The sequence below is a fragment of the Apodemus sylvaticus genome, chromosome 5 (assembly GCF_947179515.1).
Source record: "Apodemus sylvaticus chromosome 5, mApoSyl1.1, whole genome shotgun sequence".
Taxonomy (NCBI): domain Eukaryota; kingdom Metazoa; phylum Chordata; class Mammalia; order Rodentia; family Muridae; genus Apodemus; species Apodemus sylvaticus.
Window position 1 is genome coordinate 384,071 of NC_067476.1, and position 20,510 is coordinate 404,580.

At 39.2% G+C, this 20,510-nt stretch overlaps 1 protein-coding gene across 3 annotated transcripts in view; it reads right to left on the minus strand.

Moving 5' to 3' along the window:
- The window catches only part of LOC127685016 (ubiquitin-conjugating enzyme E2 pex4-like), a 144,137-nt gene extending 127,887 nt beyond the window's left edge, over positions 1 to 16,250 (minus strand). For all 3 annotated transcript variants that reach the window (XR_007977778.1, XR_007977777.1, XM_052181749.1), the window contains exon 1: positions 16,167 to 16,250. The gene's annotated coding sequence lies outside the window, so the exon portion shown is untranslated. The remainder of the gene's footprint in view (positions 1 to 16,166) is intronic.
- Positions 16,251 to 20,510: the final 4,260 nt, after the last annotated feature.

Consider the following 20,510-nt stretch of genomic DNA (forward strand, 5'->3'; position numbering starts at 1 on the left):
AAAGCAGCAGCTCCAACAGACTGTCCTTAGATCACCACCACCACACACCCACACACACAGAGACAGATAAATGTAAAAATACATCTACAGGATGCAATGATATATTATCATAATATATAGATCGTTTTCAGTTTTAAAATGTTATTATCAAACTGATCTGAGTTACTGTAGTCAAATTAATAACCTAAAATAAAAATGCAAAAGTCACAATTTACTAAGCCTGTATTATGTCAGAAACTTTCACATACAATAGAAGAGAGGACAAGGAAGCAGGTCTTAATGTGAGACAGCCATGAGATTATACTAAGGATTTCTGATCCCTGAGGATAGGGATATGTGTGTATATGTGTGTGTATGTGTATGTACGTGTGTGTGTTTGTGTGTGTGTGTTTGTGTGTGTTTATGTGTGTATGCATGTATGTGTGTGTGTGTGTGTGTGTGTGTGTTGTGTGAGTGTGTGTGTGTGTGTGTGTTTGTGTGTGTGCATTCTTTTGCCTGCTTTTAGGGACAGTATTATTATAATAATAAAAATCCAATGACTAAACAAAATATATTGCTGCTGCTGTCTGCTGATAGAGTAATCCCAGAAATCATGAATTTAAGGCAATAGGTTGGCTATAGAACAGACACTGACTCTAAGACTACAAACAAACTATGAACAACGAGCAATTTTGATTCAGTATCTACTCAGTATATGGAGAAGCAAAGGAGACTAAGCGCTCTGGTGAGTCTGACAGGTCGACTGGTCATGTGATCCTGTTTTCAACATGAGACCTCTGCGACTCACTGCATTCTCTCAGCATTTACTCACAAGCACTCTCAACCCTAACAAACTCTCAAGCTCCTAAGGTTCTTGACTGAGGTTCTGAGAACTTCAATCCTTCCTCATTTTATTCCGTACGACTCCCCCAATTAGCTTAAATGTTAAAATATATCTAGTTCATCAACTGATAAATAGATAATGGAGACATGATATATTGATAGAATACTAGCATGTGGTGGTAGAATAAAGTATTGGCATCAGCCAAGGCTTCTAATTTTTTCTACTCACAATTCATTTTCTATCAAAACATTTTTATATAATTCTAAGTGTACAGATGCATAAGATGCATATTGAAAACAATAATAAAATTATTTAAAAGATTCTTTGGTGCATATATATATGTATATATATATGTATATGCACATATACAAATGTGTTCATTTATTGATGGAAATTTGCATACAAAGATGGACATGGTTTTTTGTTGATGCTTATTTTTACATAGGGAATTAAATCTTGGCTACTGCTGGATGCAGAGATTAAACTTCTTCAGGGAGAGGTGGTCTTTGATTTATAATGACCAATGCTGAGGATGCCACTTCACATAATACATGATAAAACATGATGTAAGGATGTTTTGGGCCATCTTAGAAATGGTTGGAAATTCTGTTCTACCCCAAGCCATAGTAATTTTTCATGAAATTCAGAAAAGCTACTCATGATGCCTATTTCCTGTTGAGGAAGGGTGGGTAAGACAGGGTCTTACCCCCCCCCCAGCTCTTCACAAGCACACTGCACACCTGGTTCTGCCTCCACCTCCCAAGTGTGCACCAAGACTCACCAACAAACAGCAATTTTGAAATCAAACATTATAACACAATAATATCCCAAATGCTCATTAATACTCATTTGTACTTAAATGCTAAAAAAACCGATGGTAGAAAAATACTAAAAGTGTTTGTTACCATAATTAAACCATCCTGTTTCTGTAAAAGTCGAAACGTCAAGGTTTCGTAAAAGCACTGAATTTAATAATTGCATACAATAGTTTCAATCCTGAGCTGAGGTATGTCAGGCCACCGGTGAGCCCACAGGGTGTGAGGGACTGTAGAAGACGTTGCAAATCTTGTGCTTCCGAATGCAGACTGCAATGAAGTGACAGGGCACCACAGTGCAAGCAAGACCACAGACACACAATAAACTCATCACGTGTTTGCTTTTGAATCATCAGGGATTTTGTTGCTGTATATTCAGGGTCTTCTGCTTTGGCCAAATTTACTGCAACCCCCATATTGAAGTTACATAATTATCCACAGTTATGCACAGATATGTTGTGAATGATGCTTTAAAATGGTCTGCAAATGAAAGAAGATTAATGCAAAATAACATAGACAATTCCATTTGTATGAAATTACCAATAGACAGAAACATAAAGAAAGATTTATGACCACATATGTGGGAAGCCATCCTGAGCTATTCGGACTATTGCTTACTCATGGCCCTAAGGTGGTGGCTGCTAAAATACAAGAACAATTAACTGGAGCCTCTCCCGCGGGCATTGGTTTAGCCATTGTCTTGAAGATAACTACAGAATGATCCTGCCTGCATCATCACCCACCGACTCCAGTAATTGCGGTGGAAGGAAGTCCTGAGATAACTGCGGCAGGCTCCGGCCTGTGCAAACACCTGTTGTCTCCACCAGAGGACCCTTATCTCTTCCTGCTAATCTGCTAGATTGCCTTTCCTTCCTTTGTCCTTGCTTTGGGGTATGCCTCTCCTGAAAGCCTTAAAACCTGTGTACCCCAGAACATTAAACGAGGCTTTGACACAACTCAGATTGGCATGTCATTCTTGGTGCTTGGCCTCCGTCCCTCTCTCCACCCCTTTTGACCCGCAGGTAGCACCCCTTCGGAACCCTGGAATAACTGACCCGCTGGACGGGTTGCACACATACATTCAGAGAAAACTAATATTGAAAGATGACAGTTAATGGTATGCATTTCTTTTGGAGCTTCAAACTGTGGTTTATTTGTCCAGATTCAATACAGATTCATTTTTAAATTTACTCTATCAACAAGGCATCTTAGAGACTGATGGTTAAAAATATCCAATTCAAATTTTCTAAAACAAACACTTATTTCTGTTGTGGAAGAAAGGATCTCAAAGAACACATTCTCATCTTCTCATCAGGTAAGATGCAGAGCAAAGACTTTCCTGACCTAAAATGAGAGCTCTGGTTGAGGACATGGAGCTTTGGTTGCCTTGAGTTTTAACGGTGTGTCAATTTTCACCTTTCTGGAACTAAAGAATATGGAGGCAGAGGTGCCGTTTCCTCCTGGAAGTCTTTGGACTGCACCCTGTCTGTGTAGACAGGTCCATAGTGTGTAGACTGGTGACTATCTCCTTTATTTCTCTCCTCAGCTTCATTCACAGTTACCTAGAGCACACACAATGTCTCTGTTTTATTCACAGCCGTAGTTCTTACCAAGCAGTATCATTTTTTGCTGTTGTTTTGTTTTACGGATTTCTGATCCAAGGACAGCCTTTACCCTAGAGCTACACAAGCCTATGACCAATATTTGAGAGGGGGAGGGGAAGAGGGAGGAAAAAAGGGAGGGAGAGGGAGACACAAGATTCATATATGAATGGATGAATAGGTAAAAGGTGCATTTCAGGGAAAAGACTGACTAATTCTTAAAAGGATTTATTCAGAAGCAAACCATGTGAGCATATCTCATGTAATGAACAAAATCAGAATACAATCATCTAGGACTCTGGGCAAACAGAGGTCTCATATTATTCCTGTCTTAAGAGAAAAAAAATCCCGAAAGTATGACTACAGAAACTTAAATGTAACCAGTGACAGGGTACTAAATATGTTAATATCATAAACACATAAACCGTAAATGATCAGAAGTTAGGAACAATTAAGGGAAACAATTAAAATAGAATTGTATCATATTTCTTGAATTTGGTTGGTTCTCAAACATTAAATTCAGATGTTGCTTTTACTCATAAGCTCTGAAAAAGCAAATAATATTTTCTACATACTGTTCACCATAAATCTTAACTTACCATTCAAATTTAATCTAAACACAAACATAACCCTAAAACCTCTGCCAGGCCCACAAATACTCAAGACAACCACAATCTGATTTCCAGGACAGCAGTTTTAACTTTACAAGTACAATATTTATACTGAGGAGATAAATCATGTAAATCATAATGGCTTACGCTTGTATCATATCTAAGCCTGCACTTTTGCATTCTCCAAGATTTCTACACATTTACCCATAGCTCAGTTGGTCTACTGAAACAATTTTACAGTTCAGACAGTTGGGTATTGATTAAGATTTAAGATCTGTTTGGGAAAAGCTTTAAACAATATCATTCACATTACTTACTTAGCACTTGATCACAGTGTCTATACAACAAACTCGAATTTAAAATTCATTCATAAATTCAGCCTCTATTGAAGCCACTATACCATTCACCTTCTTTCCATGCTGCCTTAAAATATTAAATTCAAACATCAAATTCATATTTAAATTAGATCAGTCTTAACTAATATTAGTTGACAACACAATTAGCCAAAAGAATAGTGGTAATCTTTCCAGACAGAAATATTAAAATCCTTTTAAATGTATAAAATCTTTATTGCCAGTGTTTGTTTTGATGCAGGGCCTCAAATAGCCAGGGTGGTCTTGAACTCACTGTATAGCTGAAGGTAATCTTAAATTAGGTTATCCTGTGAATGAGGGTAACCTGTTCTACCTCTCAGCATGGAATCTGCAGGTCTATGTCACCATAAAAGGTCTATACAGTGCCTCTACCATACCTGGCTAAAGTTCTTCCAGGACTTTAAAACCTAGTTCAGAGCAGTACATAAATATACTAGCAACTCTACTAAAGGAACAATTGTGATAAGGAAAGGACAAGATTAAGAAACTAGGGAACACTAAGCCTGGTACCAAACAGGTAAAGACTATCAGAGAAAAGTGAATGCAGACAGGTAAGCTGCCCTACACTCAAAAGAGGCTCTGGCTACACAGCTGAGGAGTTTGCCCAACGAAGAGCAACGACACTGTCAGAAGATTTTCTTTGAAGTCTCCAACCCCAAGAAGACTGTCCTGTAGAGAAACTGAAGGCGACCTGAGCAGCAAGGTAACACGCCAAGAAAGGGCTCTGAGCAGGGATAAAAATGCACCACCAACCAACCCCAGCCCTCCAGCTCCAGCCACTACAACTCAGGGTTCAAAAGACATTCAAAGGGGAAGCAGCTGCAAAGGACGTGAAATGAAAACACTGTATTTAATGTACGAACGGTGAGAGCTGGACGTTAGCACAGAATCCGCACTTCTACAGTGGGGACTTTTGGGGGGAAAAGAGCACGTTTTCAGTTCACAGAAAGGCCTAGGACCTTAAACAAACTGTGCCGAACCCATTTACCTAATAGATAAGGTTAAACTTGGGCCCATACTTAAGCCTTCAGTGTAGTGCAAACGTGCCTTAAAGTATCCCACTAGCAAAGGATTACACAGGGCCTTCACATCCTATCTGACAGGGCACACAGCTATTCTGTATTTCACGAAGGCCTCAATTATTCTAAGAAGGTAATATCACACATGGAAGGATTTGGGCCACAAACACATAAATGGGTCATGAACTAAGATGCACTAAGGTTCGCACTGTTTACTTCTTGAAGGAGCTATTCAAGAACACATTCTTGAGCCAGAGCTGGAACTAAATGGATGCAAAGGAAGAGGGAAGGAGGAGGAAAGAAGGAAGAGAGGGGAGCAGGAGGGAAAAGAAGGAAGAGGCAGAGGGAAGGAGGAGCATACATTTACCAGGTCCTTTAGCCACTCCTTGGATAAACCATAAAAAGCTGTAAGAGAAAGCATGCAGGGCTATTGCTACACATAGACAGTTGTGTGCACACTTAGCATGCACAAAGCCCCAAGTAGGGAGTAAAGGGCCAACAAAAGGAGGGAAAGGCTCTAGAAGGGAAGGGAAGAACAGAGGCCTGGGGGGATATAAACACACACATGCCAACCTTACAAAAGCAGTGGCCATGTGCACACACTACCAGACCTTCCCGGAACCAGAACCGGAATCGGAATGGAACCACACACACACCCCTCCCGAGCATCTTGTACCATTGTACCTACTTAGGTGAGCAGACCTACAGTTCAACTGCTCCAGGGCCTGCAAAGAAAAGGATCACAGAACCTGGGATGCCAGTGTTGTGACAAGAAGCAGACTCTTCTGAATAGCACCAAAAAAAAAAAAATAAATAAAAGAGCTGAAATTGCCCAACAAAATGCAAGGCAACAGGAGCTGAGTGGCTTATCCTGGCTGATTACTGTTCTAAGACTCTCATCGACGGGGGTGAAATACAAAGAAAGTGTGTGCTGGTTTTTACAGAAAACATATGGGAACTTACCTGGGGAAATTTACTCTCTCTTAACTAAACAAGGACTCTTTTCAGGTATTTTGAGTTGAAATTGAGAAGGACATTCTTAATTGTAGAAAATATGGAGGAAAAAGTCAGCGACTAGTGAATATAATGCACTGGTATTCTCCTTCATACCTGGCATGCGGGTTGGCTTTTGTCAGCTTGACACACACTAGTCACTGGGGAAGAATGAACTGAATGACTCCTATCAGTTTGGTTTGTAGGCATGTCTATGTGACAGCTTCTTGGGGGCTGAGCTACATGGAAGGCCCAGACCACAGCGGGCAGTGCTATCTGTAGGCAGGTGGTCCTGGGAGGTATGAGAAAGGCAACTGAACATGGGCCTGGGAGCAAGCAGGAAGTGTCGTTCTGCTGAGGTTCCCATCTTTGTTCCTGCTGGAGCTCCTGTTCTGACATCGTCAGTGATGGACAGTGATCTGGAATGTGTAAGCCAAGGAAGGCCTTCCCCCACAAGTGCCCACAAGCGATGTTTAACACAATAGAAAGCAAGCCAGGAGCATGGGTATCTGGCAGCAGCTAGAACAGTACTTTACATACAGAGACCTGGTGGATGGGTCAAGCAAATAGAGAGGGCAGCCTAGAAAAGATAACGGGGATTCCAGGCTCCCTGGGAAAAATAAGTGGCAGAGAGCACAGGAAGAGAACAAATTAATGTATTCCCAGGCAAGAGAGGGCCAGGGCCAAGGCATAGAATAGAAAGGAACGCCAATTTCGTGAGTCTTCCTAGATGAGCGACATCTCTCTGTCCCCTGACATGAGACCAGCAACAAGCCAACCTAACACCTCCTTCAGCGACCAGGGCCTCTGGCAGGAGAATCGAGTTTACTCCAAGACACCATGATCATCTTAAAGTCTCCTGAAGACCTTGCTCTTAAAATGAAGGACACACAATGAGTTTCCTGAGCGTCCTTCAGGCACTCACTAATATGCTAGAACTCCGAAGGCCACACATATACACAGCAGAATACAGAGTCTCAAGCAGACTGCCTGAGTGTGAGTCTCTGTTCCCCTACCACCAGCGATCAGACCTCAGGCTAAATTGCCCTTGCCTCAGTTTCCTGCCTATAACAGACAAGAAACCGTCTTTTCTCTGATGGACCTATCCCTAAGTATAAAATGTACTTCAGCTATAACTCTAGTTACTATTTTGTAATTAATGATAGTATCTTTCCAGCATGAGTATTTATATGAACAAACTACCTTTTGGTAAATGTTTTTGTGGGAAGTACAGCTATTCTGAATACCACCTCTTAGAGTACTTCACCCCCTATGCCACAGACAGACAACTATTAATCAAGCTAGAATCTCCTACTTAGCTTGATGCAGCTTCAGGAGTATGCTGATGAGGATTACACAAAGGATGAGTTAGTTGATCATGGCCCAAGAATTACCAATGCTTCATTACTTCACCATTATGTCTTTGCCACAGAGTTCAATCTAGCTTGTGTACTGTACCTTTAAAAATATGGTCCCAGGAACAGGGAGTATGTTTCAGTTGATGGACACTTGGAAAATACATGACTATATGATGAACTCTGGGTTTGATTCCCCAGTACTAAAAATAAAGGTTAAAAAAAAATCCATAGAATCCCAATTGGTAGAAGATTTACCAAGATCTTTACAAAAGAGCCTATAACTGGTTTGGGACTACCGAACCCTTGACTTGCAGCTCTAAGGGGCCCCCAATTCACCAACATCTCAGTGACATTTATGCTGTTGTTCCCTGTGGGAAGCAATGGAAAACTTCAGATAAACTGAGATAGGTCCCTTTTCATTATTCTTTAACAACTTTATACATGCGTTATATTGAATTTTAGTCATTTTAACCCCATTATCATCTCCCAACACTGAGCCCCCTCATTCTCACTTCTCCCATTTTCATATCCTTCTTCCTTTTCTTTCCGTTCCTCTCTTTTTTCTTTGTCTTTTTTTTTCTGTAACCAACTCAATTTAATTAAGGTTGCTTGCAGGGGCATGAGTTAGTGGTTATTTATTGAAGCATGGGCAATTTGGCAATGGCTATAATTATGAGAAGAATGATTCTTCCTCTTCTAGCAACCATTAACTGCCAACAGCTCATCACGAGGCCGCACAAGCCCCTTCCCCACATGTACAACAGTGTGAATTCAGGAGCACAATGGCATTGCCATCGCCAGAAGGCAGCAAAGATTGGTCCCTATAAACATGACGCCTGATTTAACAACAGGAGTGATCCAAAGTGCGGTACCAGTACTGGAAACACATTCCTGTGGTGACGAGGTGGAATGGAAAGAAAAGGAGCCATTTAATGAAGCAAAATCAGAAAAGTAATGCCAGAAAAGTAATTTAGGCAAAGAACAGAGAACAATGGGAGAAAGTAACTTCCTCACATGCTCCATAGCCTGCTGGGCTTCACCTCTGGATAATCCTCTCTCCTCACCACACTAGGCCAGTCCCCCCCACCACCTGTGGCAGCTCCTAAGGGCCTCAGCTGAGACATGTTTCAGCTCCCACAGGATTCTTGAAGCCAGGACTCACGCTGCATGTTGAATGTGTACTCCCGACCAGAGCCTAGCCAGGTTACAATAAGAGCCCTCCCTTCTCTATCTTCAGGCAAGTCTTACAGTTTGGCTTAAGCCCCAAAGGTTCTTACATGCAACAACAGTCATGAATCTCAAATGAAACCACCACACTTACAAATACACACTGTATGATTTACATTTGTATCACATTCCGAAAAGACTAAACTACAGGGGTGAGAAAAATATTGGTGATACCAATAACGGGCAGGAGAATAGACGTTATTTTCTCTATCACATAGGGGTACTTTCAAGGTGTGTTGTTTAATTTACAAACAAGAACACTATATTGAACAGTGCATAGTGCTCACTAGGTAGCTCTTCTGTGGCTTGATGAATTCTTTGCTTTCCCAACTCCACACAGTTCTGACACCAGTGCGAGGCTTGATGTGCCCTTGGTCAGTTACCCTGTTCCAGGAATCCTGTTTATAATTAGTTCAAATCTTATTTTCAGTGTGAATACTTTTTCTTTGCTTCACTTTGAGCTTTCTTGACAGATTTCTTTTCTATTATCACTTCTTTTGACCTGTCACATGAGTTTATCAAAGACAAGGGGACAACATAACTACATGCCTGTCTGCTCATAAACCAACAGAAAGAACTAACACCACTAATACAGTGAATCATAACTCATTAACATGACTTCTGATATAATTAGACTCTACTGATAGGGAACTGGTATTAATTAACCATGGCAAGTAAAAGCCAAAGTCATGTAAAAGAAGAAACAATTATACTTAAAATAATTTTAAAATGAATGAACTGAATCACCACAGATTTAAGAAATAGAACTTGAGTACCTTCCTACATCTTATAATAATCAAAGAAGTGGGGAGGTCCCTGAAGACGCAATTCCATCTAGATTAATAGATGAGAAGAAATTTGTCCTACAATTCCAACTCTGATACCAGTAACAAAATTATGGGTACTATTATATTTTTATGACATTCCTTTTACAAAGTCAGTAATATTTTTTCATTGGTTGAATGGACCAAGAGAGAATAATATTAGACAATACTTGTAGAAATCCAACCAGACACTATCATACAAATATACACAGCGACTGCAACTGGTACTATTCTCTAATGTGCTCACAGAATCCTCGTAGCCACCCACAAGGCAAGTAGCATTATAATCACCTGTATGTATAGCAGAATGCCAGAGAATAAGGAAGTCCAATAATTCATCTACAGATAGGCCAACAGTCAGCAATAAAGCCAGGATTTGAACTCAAAAAGCAACTTCACAAATCAAGCTGTTCAAAATGCTATTTCTCTCTGCTTTCTGTACAAAATAAACACAGTCATCAGGAAGGGTACCCAATACTGATCCCTAGATGTTGCACAGATATCACTTAGTGATGTTCAACACCACACACAGTTTGCTCTCCTGGGACATCAAGTACAACAAACAATGACCCACTGAGTTAGAAAAACCATTCCAAGATGCTAAGGGTGGCAGGAGAACAGAGTGAAAAAAAATTCAAAATAAGTCCATTATTTTATTCTATGGAAAACTGACATAAATACAAGAAGATCACTAAAAAAATTCGCTTTGTAAGACTAGAAAAAGTCTTGTATTTATCATTAATGTGTCTAAGAAGAGTGCTGCTACAACAAGGTATGGAGCATCAACAAATTCCACTGACATTTTCAATACCTCTGACCCTGAAAGTTAATCATACTGCTTGCAGAGGTCTGATCTCACAAGAATTCCATAAGGAGCAGGAACGTGAGGGCCTAATAAGGATGTGTGACACAGGAGCAAAGGGATTAGTTAACTAAAATAAGTGGATTCCTCTCTAAATATAATCCGCTCATAAGGACATTTAGAACATTTGTATCTCATTAGGGGTATTAAGTGAGGAAAAGAGTCTCAGTACCAAACAATCCTAATTATAATTCATCTTAGGAAATAAAGTGAGTTTTCGTAACTGAAATGGAAAATGTATGGCAGGAAACATCTTTAATATAATAACAGAACTGTCACCAAACTCAGACACTAAAGCAAACACGGCAGGCTAAATGAACACAATGAAAACTAACTAACTGCTCTCAGAATGACAATGGCTTTTCATGTTTCTCAAAACATGCTTCTTCCTCTGTCATCATAACAACCCAAAGCAGAAGTAAGATGACCAAGAAAAAGAGACTCAGTTTGTAAGCAGCAGGAGACATAATAACGGTTTACTCTAACACATCTTCCATGAAGGTGACACAAGAAGTAAAATCAAGGCAGTTAATAAGGCAACTTCACCATCAGTGGGCTTCCATGTGGGGAAAACTCTGTCTACTTCGCCATCTCACCAGAAAGGAGAGCTTGCCAACCAAGTATTGCAACAATAAATAAATAAATAAATAAATAAATAAATAAATAAATAAATAAATAAATAAATAAATAAATTCTATAGAAATGGAATGCATGGTGTGACTTCTTGTTGTTAGATGTTCAAAGACAATTTTACTAAAATTGAAAAGAGAAACTTGAAAGCAGGTAAGCTGTAAACCTCAGCAGCTGTCACAGAATTGAACAGGAAAGGGTTTGAGTTAAGCCAACATGGAGGTCAGCCACCTGGCAGATAACAGCTACAGGGCAGACACAAAAGCTTTAAAGAAAAGGAGACCTAAAGGACTAGAGAAAGCATATTTAGCTCTGGCCAGCAACCTAAAGACAGAAGAGAAGAAGGAGGAATATATATGTTCCGTTTTGAGTCAGAATTCACAATGGCAGGCAGACCCAGCATAAGCTGATGGTAGCTCTGTAGCTTCTGCATCGAGGATGCGAATTCCAGGAAGGGAACGTAAGATAATAAAACAGTAGGTCAGAGGTGATGCCCAGTGTTGGGTATCCATCACAGCTTCGGCCTCTTACTGTGGTAAGAGTCTCCCTCAGAAGGTAGGGCTGTCTCATTGCCTTTTTGAGCTCCACAGCCTTATTGCAAGCAGTTAATTTTCTAAATTTCAGATAGGAAGTAATCACTACCCTCTCCTAGCATAGTTCCTCTCAGGAAGCACTGGAGAAAACTTGGTCCAGTGCCTACTCTCAAGGCTGTTCATCTCCATGACTAAAATCACGAGGCATCTCTCTCTTTGTTGAGAGCTAGGACTTTCATGCTCCTAGTCTACACCATGCCCCCAGGAAAGAAGGGGCAGGCATAGGCATCAGTGTTTTCACATTAGGTACAAGTATTTGCCTCGATTATTTTTAAGTATCTATTTGAAAACTGTGAAGGGGTTGTTCTGTGGACAGTTGCATCATTATCCAGCGGTGGCTAAGAAAACACTTTACCATTACATAACAGAAAGATCAGAGGACAGGGAACTATTTTCCTACTGTAAGACTCAGCCCAGCTTTTAAAAAGCTGAATTTCTCAGCCAACAAAAGCAATCAGAACAATAGTCTATGTTATCATTAATTTTACACTTTCCAGTATGGCCCACTCCTCTCTGTAGTAAGTCTTTGCTATGGGGAATTAGGGTTGAGGGAAGAATATAGGGATTTAGATCAGTCAATGAATTTTGCATGATGTATGTATATATGTACGTATGTACGTACGTACGTATGTATGTATGTATGTATGTATGTATTTGATAAATGAACTGTCCTTTCTTGATTAGGCAACTTTTCCTTTCCTTGAAAAATAGTGTCAATCCTGTTCCTATTCCTACCTGCCCCTGGTCCACCTACAAATTCTGTTTTCCCTTTCCAGAAGATCCACGTACCCACCCCCACCACAGTCCTCTCTCCTTGTTACTTACCCTCTCTGGGTTTGTGACTTGCAGTATGATTATCCTTAACAACTAATATCCACTTACAAGTGAGTATATATCATGCTTGCCTTTCTGGGTCTGTGTTGCCTTGCTAAGGATCATGGTATTTTTGATTGGTTGGTTGGTTGGTTGGTTGGTTTGTAGTCTAATCTATTTGTCTGAAAATTTCACATTGTCATTTTTTAACATCTGAGTAATACTCCATTGTTTAAGTGTATATTTCCTTTATCCATTCTTTGGTTGAGGAAAATCTAGGTTGTTTCCAGAGTCTGACTATTATGAATAAAGCAGCTATAAACATAGTTGAGCAAGTGTCTTTGTGGTAAGATGGAGTGTCTTTGGGTATATGCCCAGGAGTGGTATAGCTGTGTCTTAAAGTAAATCAATTCCAAATTTTCTGAGAAACATCCATATTGACTTCCAAAGTAGCTGTACAAGTTTGCACTCTGACCAAGAATGGAAGAGTGTTCCCCGGGCACCATGCTTGCCTCCTGATGCCATACGCACTACCACACTGGTCATGGACTGTAACCCTCTAAAACTATGACCCTCAAAAAATTGTTGCAAGTTGCCTGGGTCATGGTATTTTAACACACCAATATAAAAGTGACTAAGACAATGATGAAATCATATTACCTTAAAAGCCAGAGAGTAAAAAGCTTCTGAGCGTATCAGACACCCTCCTATGTCATACAGACAGCATCTACCCTAAGCATGGAAACAAGTATGAATGTAAATGTATGAAGTCTTTCTTAATTTTAAGCTGAACTATATAGCACATACCCCCTACAGAACACAATCATCTTCTCTTCCTGTGCCCTGTAGCTTGTTCTTTCCATTGAAGCATCTGTTCTGACACTTAATGCCTTTACCTCAGGCATTCAAATATTACCAGGTCTAAATCAGGACCTATCTCAGGAAAACCCCAAGACTTGAATCACCCTTCACAGGATTCATCCACTGTCTAGACCAATTTTCAACCTCCCTGATGCCTTTAACTAACTTAAGGAAGATGCAATGCTCAATAAAGATCCACAGAAAGAGTGGTGCCAAAGTGGAGACAGAGTATAATTGATATAATCTATGTTGACTAACTTTTGTAGGGTGGGGATTCCAAAGCAATGTAGGTGGAATAAGTTAGCAAAAGAAGTGGGAAAACTGCAGGAAGATAGAAAAGAGGAAAAGAGCACTCCACGTTTGACAGAAGTTTCTCCACTCCAAAGATGTTTGAAGAAAAACTGTAACTGCTAATCCTAGCCTTTAAAAAAATACTTCTGACATCATTGCAGTATTAGAAACATTTGGGAGTATGAACCATCGGCTGACAGTTACAGGAATCCTGGAAGGGGAAACAATGGTCAAGGAAGGCCAGACAGCAGTAGTTATAAACCTCTGCTCAGTCCCAAAGCTTCCTCCAAGCCATGCAAGCCACTGCCGGTAAGAGGTGGATGGGAATGCTGTTCCTCACTTCCCCAGGTGATGATGCTAAGGAGGGGCATGAACACAGCTCTACTGCAGAGAACATTTGAGTTCCTTGGTTTTCTCACCTTTTGAAGTAAGACACGTCATGGGTTTCATTCCCAAGGGCCTGAGATTTATAGAAGCCAGTAAAGACATGATTTACAAGTCTAACTACAGAAAATGCTAGTATAAAAACAAAAACTTTCCAATTTTCCTTATGCCATGACTTGGTCCTTCTGTAATATAGGAAATGGGGTTGAGGAAAATGTTGTGGTAAAAAAAAAATAGAGCAGGTCACTTCAAGATTAGGAATCTTTCAAAAAAGATAGCACCCCTCACTCAAAAATTGCATTTATTTTATTTTATGTGAATGGGTGCTTTGCTTACATAGATATAGGTGCACCACGAGTGCCTGTTACAGACAGTTGTGAGCCACCCTGGGTGCTGGAAATCAAACCCCAGATTACTCCTCTTCCAGAGGAACAGTGTCTTTAACCACTGAACCATCTCCAGCCCTGTGCTCCAAGTTTGTGACAATGAAGGTTTGAAAAAACAATACACCCACTCTCAAAGCACGTAAGTAAAGAAAATAGATAAACTACCAAACCAGTATTCCATGCTGTCAATGAGTCAACAAGTACATCCCACAGAAACTAACAGTGTTTAATAAAAGTTCCTTTTATCAATAATATTCTCATGTTACTTAAAAATTCCACAAAAATCAGCTCTTTAAAGGAATCTTTTTTTATAATTGAAGCCTTTCAACTTAAACGCTTATGCTAGCTAGACTGAGTATTTATAGATACTCAAAATAGTACACCTTCAATTCAGACGTCTAAGAAAGCAAAGTATGGTAGATGTTTCAACAACAAAATCATGCTTCCACAGAATGTCTGTTGCAAGAGAATATATCTGTAAAATCACATGTGAGAAATGTTTATATGTCAGAAATATAACTAACTCATAAATACACAAAACACAATCTAACATTAGAAATAGAGCATCTGTAAATTCAATATCCATTATCTGCCTTTCTGGCTCTCCATGGATGTCAAAAACAACAAGACTGATAAGCATCCTTTTCACTGACTGTAGTGCATGCCCACAATTGCCGGCTAGATTAGTAAGTACCCATTGTGGCTAGCATGGCAATAGATGTTCAGGTCAGCCTGTTCGGCAGATGGCAAGAAACCATGGACTCTGATATCAGAAAGTTAGACTTTCAACAATATGGCACACAACAGAGAACTTCCTGACCAGCACAAAACATCATGGTTGGAGAAATGGAGCATGATTAAAATAAAAGAAACAATACGGGAGAGTTCATCATCTAGTGCCATTTCTATCTTTAGTATAGATTTTAAGATCTAATCTACTCTAAGTCTCTCAAAACAATAACTATTATTCCCATGAGGTAATAATCAACTTGAACTCAGAAAATTCAAGTTCAAGTGTACTGTATGCTGAGACGGTAGTCACAGAGAGCACAGTGGCACTGAATGAGTTCTCACATACGTTACATTCTATGGCCATCTGAAACCATGCATGAATGAAAACATACATGGTGTCATAAGCACATCACAATCTTTCCTAGATAGCAAAGTAGTGAAGTATTAATAACTATTATATGTCATTAAAAATATCCCCTGGCTCTTCTGAAGAGAACAGTATTCTCTAGCTCAGTGTAAGGAATCTGTTCAGTAGCCATGTTACAAAAATCCAAAAGCTAAGTTAATGCTAAAATGCTTATCAACCATGTGGGTTCCAGAGCCCAAATTATGAAAAAAATTACAAAAAAGCTGAACCCCAAGAGGAGAAATAATCTGTTATCGGGTATCCTACTGAAAAGTCTTGAGAAACTGTGAGTTCTTGCCATCTCAGAAAGCAGGATGACTTAAACACCTATCATTACAATGGCCAAAACAAAGGTACCACTCCTTGTCTACCGGGATGGTAGATGAAAATCCATGCTGAGGCTCGGGAAAGGAAGCTGAGCTGGACTCTCCCACCAAAGAAACAACTACCTCCACAAGGCAAGTATGGGCATTCCATTGGGAGGAAGAGGTCCACCTCCTGATTTTCATCTGGCCTTACTCCCATGTATCAAGTTAATGTTTTAGCTCAGTGAAAGTAATTACCAGTCAGGCTCTGCAATCCATCATTCACCCTGGGCATTCCTGCTGATTCTTTCTTTGGTCTGTAGGACACAAGAATCTCTTCCGTTGATCTGTAAGTGCAAAGGAAAGATTTGGTTGTTACTTGTTTCTTGCTATTCTAAATTTCTGCCAAGTAATTAGAATAGAAAATGAACTATTTTCAAGTTTTTTAATTGAAGCTATGGGGGTTAGAGTAGTCATAGCCTCTAACAAAAATAAGATTAAAATCATACATCTTTGATGCCCCCCCACACACACACACCTCTTCCAAGTAGAATGGACAAATGTAATCTGACTCTAGACAGTGAGCTCAGGGACTTGATCCAATTCACCCTCCTTCTAATTTAGGTCATTTGGCAAGAATATATTAGTAAATTAGCAAACTGCATATAAACTTACAAAAGGTATTCCTATATCCTCATATCATCCAAAAGAAAAGCATTATTGGAATCCTCACTGCATAGACAATGAGTGGAAAGTTCAGAGGTTAGATGCACTATCCCCAGGAACACATTTCACAGGTTACAAAACAAATTTACCCACTCAAAACATTAGACTTCTACACATCTTTCCAAGTAACTATAATACAGGACAGCTTACATGAGTTCTAACCAGGAGTAATATCCAAAATTGATTAGCTCTTTGGCGTTCATCACACAGTAGGCATTGTTTATTTTACATACTCCACTAAACTAAAGACTTGACAAAGGCATTCTAAAATTCCCCCTCAATGCTGCCTACCATGTAAGTCTGTTTCCTTTACATAAGTATACTGATTAGCAATATAAATACAAGTAAATATAATAAATTTATAGATACATATGTATGTATATAATATATAAAAGACCTATGTCGTAATTATCACAGTAATGTTAAGTTAAAATACATCAGTTTAAAACATTCTGTCTTTGGTGATCAGAAACCCTATGGATATAGGATCTGTGGCTATATACACTACCAATCTAAACATCAAATGGCTGTGTGTGACAGCTAGCTTGTTCAGACAATGCTTCATTTGACAATGGACCATGAGAACACGGTGGTCCCACAGAGTGACATGAAGCAATGTTTATAAAATGATCTAATGTACACATAGTTGAAAAAGAAAAAAAAAGAAACTGAAGGACAAGAAAACAAAGGCCTTATTGTTGGAGCAAAATATTGATGGTAAATTATCTGCTTACAAATAAATCTATGATTAAAAAGAAGAAGAAGAGAGAAACCAGAAAAACTACTACAGACACATTTGTGTCTGAGGAGGAGGCAGTCCTCAGAAGGGCTTGAGAGACGGTGCTAAGCAAATGGGCATCTCCATCTTGTCACACCCACGGACGACTTTCCAGGATGACAAGATATGATCCTGACATTGTTTAGACTTCAGCTCTTATATTAGTTTTTAATCAGAAAAAGGTTTAAATGAAAAATGTCTTGACAACAGTCAAATAATCTTGTACAATATATCCATATATTAATCTAAGTATAAGATTCAAACATTTAAAAATAAGTTTTATAAAATGCAAAGATTCAGTAACTTGATTAATTACTAAAGAACTACCCAGTACTCCCAGAGCTCCCAGGAACTAAACCACCAACCAAAGAGTACACATGGAGGGCCCCAGGGCTACAGATGCATATGTAGCTGAGGATGGCTTGTTGGACACCAAAGGGAGAAGAGCCCTTGGTCCTGAGAAGGCGAGATGCCCTAGTATAGGGGAATGATAGTACAGGGAAGACGGAGTGTGTGGGTTGGTGAGCAGGGGGAGGGGGGAAGGGTTAGGGAGTTTTGGGGGAAAGCAGAACCAGGAATGGGGACAACATTTGAAATGTAAATAAAGAATACAACTAATTAAAAAACCGAACTAAGTGCAGAGGGCTTACAAAGTCTACAGTAGTTTGTTATAATGCCCCAGGTCCTCAAAGTCACACACCATTCACTCACCAACTCACCACGGCTTTAGGTTTGTAAACTCCACTCATAGAAGTGCACCCTATGTATGCTTGATTTTCAGCATTTCTACTGTGTTCTTTTTGTATCTTTTCTGTGTTAGATGTTTTTAAATATAAAAATATCTGTTCCGGTTGACTACAATATACAGAACAGAAATACGCTGTATAGTCTTGTGACTTAGGAGCAAGATAATGTATCACATAACCTTAAGGAACAGGCCACACCATCTAGGACTGTGAAGACTATTCAGTGATGTTCACATAACAATTCAATCTAAATGTCCTGGCATGTTCCTGAGGTTTAGCGACATGAGAGCACAAATAACACCACACCTCTCTTTGTCATTGAATGAAACCAAGGCACCAGGATCTACAAACAGAACAAGCAACATCTGGACTTCTTTGGTGTATAAAAATTAACTTCATCACACATACTATTTTTCTTATTTCCACTCTGTATAATTATACACAACCTGAAAGGTGTGCTAAAAAGGAAGAAGTCAGCCGTAATCCCAGAAATGAGAGCTGCTGAGATCTGCTTTTCCTCCTAGCCATTTCCTCTGACAGACTATTCAAAATACTTCCCTTCCCACAGAAAGCTGGAATACTATCGTGATGGACGGTAATAAGATAGATAACACAGACTAGAAGAAAAGGATTTCGTTGCACTTACAGCATTGGTTCAAACTCCTAACTAAAGAAACAAGGCAAACTGGAGGATCTATGTATTAAACTCCTTTGGAAAACTAAGAAAGGAGGCAACCTAACTACTCAAGTGTGATACCCATAAAACAAGAATAAGAATCTACAGTGAGTACAGAGAGGTACCCCCTGTTGGAATTGGTTCTGTTCCTCAAAACCATTTATTTACTTTCTATTTTAGCATTGAAACTATAAACTCTTAATTATTTTATCAATGAGAAACTTAGCTCAGTCCCAAAAGTGGGGGTGGGCATAAAAAGTCCTCTTTTCTTCTCAAAATTACTGTCAGAGAACACTAAGGAAATACTACCTAAGTGTAGCACATACGCCTTTTCCCCCTTCTTGCACAGCTATGTAGCCTTAGCCCTCTAGTACATGAAACAAATAACTTACAAGGAAGGTCAAGTGCAGCGTGATCAGCTCTGCACATGTGAAAATGGACTTCAACGGAACCAGTGGCCTGCAGTGATAGGAGCCCCTGGGACACAAATGTGTTTTAAACATTTTCATTGATCATGTATGTATGTCAAAGGTACCTGTTTAAAACACACTCATATAGAAAAAAATGCTTTTTGTACTACTTACCACTGAGTAAACAAACACAAGTTTCAAATAATTTTCAGTGCAACAGACCTGGAATTTTATTCACCCCAGCCTAGTGATTTTAAATGTCCTGTGACCCTCATAAGTGCTGCCAACATCAACATCTGGTACCTGCACAAAGAAAACAGATTCTAAAGGATTCTTCAGAACCCTTTCAATTTCATCATATGCTTAATATGTTTCTAAGATTTTTTCTCTTCTTTCTGATACAGCAAAACATAAGTACTTTTTTTAAAAAAGTAAGAAACTGTTCTAAGAGATAGCTGAAGGTTGAAAAAATAAGTATCTGAAATCGAGTTGTTGCTTATTTCTTCAACCCTCTAAAGAGTTTATAAACAGGGATCTTAAAAAAAATAAAAAATAAAAAATAAACAGGGATCTTTAATCTGATGAAACTTCTGAGTAGGACCACCCCCCTACAAATACATGAATATGAAGAAGAGACACTGAAACCCAAACCATAGCCTCTACGCATGTATTTCTTCTTCCTCTTGTATTTTCTAGCACAAGGATTATTTTATGACCACACCATTCAAAGATTGTAAGAAAAATGATCATGTCACTGTGCAGGACTATGACATACACTGTTTTCCAAAGCTATACACTAACAAACTGTGTTAGGAATCTCAAAAGAATCCAATAATTATTAACTAAACTAAAATACTTAATATAGAACTTCAAATTGACTTCCAAAAAGTAAATCTTGCTATAGGGGAAATCAAATACATATCAAAAAGAAGTGACCTGAAGAACATTTTTTTAAGCTAAATTACTCTAAGATACCTTCTTTGGTTTAAAAAACTGTAGGAAAGTGTAGGAAGTAGGAAAACTACTTCCCGATTGCACATCATCTGAAATGAAAGAATCATCCCATACTGTGTACTTTCAAGACAGTTGCCTGGAAGTTCATGTCTATGGAAACCCCCTCCCTATCTGTGCTTCTGGATCAAGTCTGAATTATCACTGTGTAAGTAAATCAGCCCATAAAAGTTTTCGTCTGTTTCAATATCATCAACTACTAATACACAGGACATACAATGGGGAGTTCACAGCTAATGCATCATTTTCTTTTCT